Source organism: Nanorana parkeri, unplaced genomic scaffold (assembly GCF_000935625.1).
Source record: "Nanorana parkeri isolate BGI_ZX_2015 unplaced genomic scaffold, ASM93562v1 scaffold114, whole genome shotgun sequence".
Taxonomy (NCBI): Eukaryota; Metazoa; Chordata; class Amphibia; order Anura; family Dicroglossidae; genus Nanorana; species Nanorana parkeri.
In genome coordinates this window covers 1655497-1658914 of record NW_017306382.1, presented here as the reverse complement: position 1 = coordinate 1658914, position 3418 = coordinate 1655497, and positions in this window count along the sequence as shown.

Sequence of the window (3418 nt, the reverse complement as noted above, 5' to 3'; positions counted from 1 at the left end):
AACCTAAGCATTTCAAGAAACATTTGTCATGTTCAACTGATAAATGGGACATAAAATGAATTGGCACTTTTCCCTAATACACGAGATTGCGGTGTAGATCCGCTTCAGAAGAATCTTTTTTATTTATTTCAAAAGTAGATTTTCAGTAAAGGGAGTTGTTAATTGTAAGGGTTAGTACCCCCACAAAGATGATGGATCGCCTGACAATGAAAAATGACCCTGTCCCTGTTAAATGCATGTGTCATTGTCTACAACATGTATATATTTAATGCTCCACATGTGCGTATTTAATTTAAAGTGGTACGAAAGGCTATTTTCTTTTTTTGTTTTTACATTTATCTACTGCTAGCAAGCAGAATGGCATGCCCCAACATTTAAAAAAAAGTTCAGTGTGGCCACACAATTAATAATTTACCTGTGCCTGTGCCGCTTGCTCTCGGCTGCAGAACAAAGCTTCCCGAATGGCCAAGCAGGAGATCGTGTGTGTGTGCGGGCGCATGCACACTCGATGTTACTGGAGGGGAGGAGTGGGACAATGTTCGTGAATGTACGCAAGCCGGGAGCAGGGCAAGTTTCATGGGACACAGGAAGAAATAGAAGGCACACCAGTGCTGCGCCGCTGAGGGGGACTGTTGGAAATTAGAAGATGATCACATAAGGTAAGTACTTCCAGCAGCATTAGGGGGGAGGAAAGAAAAATGAGCCTTTAATGTCACTTTAGGTGTTATTAAACCCTATTTAAAACAATCATATATAGTGCTGTGGCACCATTTCTGCATGCCCGTTTCTTTTTTATGCATTGGTTTGCTTTCAGTTCCTGGTCTCCAAAATTCCCTCTTACAGGGTGCCATTGCTTGCACACTAAGGTGGCTCAAAGATACAGTCCTGGCCTCCGGCCCCTTTTCTCCCTCCCCCAAGCTAGTGACTCAGCAGCTTGAGCCTGCACTGTATGATTTATTTATTTTTTTGCAATCACACTGCACTGGAACACACTACATTGCGGTACCGGAGATCGTACTTCGGGCAGCAGGCGCATTTGGGGTGCTTATAATTTATACTATACCAATACATTCATTTATGTGGCACAAATCAGCACAAACGAATGGTATGTTTGTTTTTAAAATTGAATAACATGGTGTGCAAAGTGGGCGGTGCTTGAGGAGACCATCGAAAATGTAATGCGCAATAACTTCAAAATCAAACTGGCACAAATGTTCATGTTGTGGCACAAACTAATGGTATATTGCTTTTTCAAATGTAATTAAATGGGGTGCAAAGTGGGCGGGGTTTCATCAAATATAATGCGCAACATCTCTGAAACCAAACCTGCACAAATGTTTGTTTTTGTGGCACAAATCAGAACAAACAGCACAAACAAATGGTTTATTTCTTTTACATAATCTAACATTTAGAGGGATTATTCACAAAGCTGGAGACGGCAGCTGAGTGAATAACCGACCCGAAGTGAGCCGAACGCAGTTTGTACAGCTGATTTGAGCCGTACATCGGCTGGCTTCGGTTCAGCCGAACATGCTCAGCTGAACCTCCGGCAGGCTACTAGCTGCCGTTCGGCCTATTCTTATAGGGGCCCAACGGCAGTGAGTGAATAGCCGAATGTCGCCGAGCAGAATAGAAAAACAGTGAAAAAAGTTGACAAATGTTTACAAATTTAATGATCAATTTAAAAAAAGATTTCACAAAAAAGAGAAGATGAAAGATTATTGAAAATAATCCACCTGTTTCCTATTGGCCGGGACCTGCTAGAGTCTTCTATCAGGTCCTGGCCAATGAATAACAACTGGGCGGAGCCGGCCGTGACGCAACGGCCGGCTCCACCAAGTTGTCATTGTTTAATGACCGTTCAGCGCCTTTCATTGCAACTGGGCGGAGCCAGCCGTGAGATCACAGCTGGCTCCGCCCAGCTGTCAGTTGCGAGGCTTTCTTCGCTCGCCCCGCTTCAGGTTTCACTTTGGCTCAGTCGAGCCGGAGCATATGCCTTCGGCTCGGCTGAGCTGCCCTGCCATCTTTGGGAGTGAATAGCCCGTACAGCAGCCCTTCGGCACTGCTGAACCGAGGGGCTCAGGCGGCCGAAGGATCAGCTGAAGCTATGGCTGATCCTTCGGCTAGCTTTGTGCATAACCCACTTAATGCGCAATAACTTCAAAACCTAAGCGGCACAAATGTTCGTTTTTGTGGCACAAACGCAGCACAAATGAATGGTAGATTTTTTATTCAGGTTTTACAAACATAGGGTGCATGTAAAGGGCACAGGACGCACCCTTCCCTACCTGGAAGTGGGGAAAATCATTGCTGTGGGACCTGGAGCTGCAGCAAACAGTAAAGCATGTGAGTGTTTGGGAGAGTATTGGGGAATGTTTCATTGTTTTTTTTTATTTTAGAATGCATATCTTAAAAAAGTGGATGATCTAGTACTACTTTAAACTAAAAAATATGCATGGAGCCTGAGAACAAATAAGTAACCTCTCTGATACTTGAATGGACTGGTGGATGTTTTCATTTTGTAAAACCAGGAATGTATTAATTTATATGAAAAATTAAATAAAATAGAGACCTCTCTCTACATCTCAGTTTTAGGGCTTGTTAATACCAATGTGGTGTATTAATCAGAACATTCCGCAGTACCGTGCGTGGAGGTTGTGCATGCACTACTTTTTCAACTGCAATGCACGTTATTGCGGTACCACGTATTGCCGGGCAGTTGAGCACATTGCATGCATGAGGCGCTGTTCCCCGTGTGAGCCCAGGACCGGGACGGGCGGGTCTCTCCTCTGATTGGAGGGAGATCAGCACACTCCCAGCCGCTGATCTCTCCTCTGATCACTGGGCCCAGAAGTGATGTGTATTACATCACTTCCGGTGTTGCTGTGTAATTTCTCAGGCTCCTGTGGCCAGAAGAAGAAGCTAGTGAAGCAGATCTCTGCTTCTTTGGGGTCCCTAGGTGACACAGGAGTGAGCTTGGAGCGGTGACTACATACAACACACACAGTGACCATGGGGAACAGAAGTACCCAGCCTCTAGAAGGAAGGACAGTGTCAGCACCAATTCAGAGATTATTTGAGGATCTACAGCCGAGTGATACACAAATAAGACTGGGCACACACCTTACAACCATCGCAAGACTTTTGTCTTGCGATGGTTGTAAGGTACTTAAAAAAACGTACGATCTGCCTATCTTGCATAGGCAGATCGTACTTGCGATCGCAAGCCACGCCCCCTGAGGGGCGGCTTCCGATGACCGCAATGCCGAACGGGCAGTGTGCGCTTGCCCACACTGGCCCGTCCGGCTTTTATCTTACGAACATGCTACACACCCACCCGCCAAACATTGTACGATGCTCGGCGGGTTTTGAAACATGTTCGTAAGTTTAAAGTCGTGCGACCTTACAGTAGTAGAGG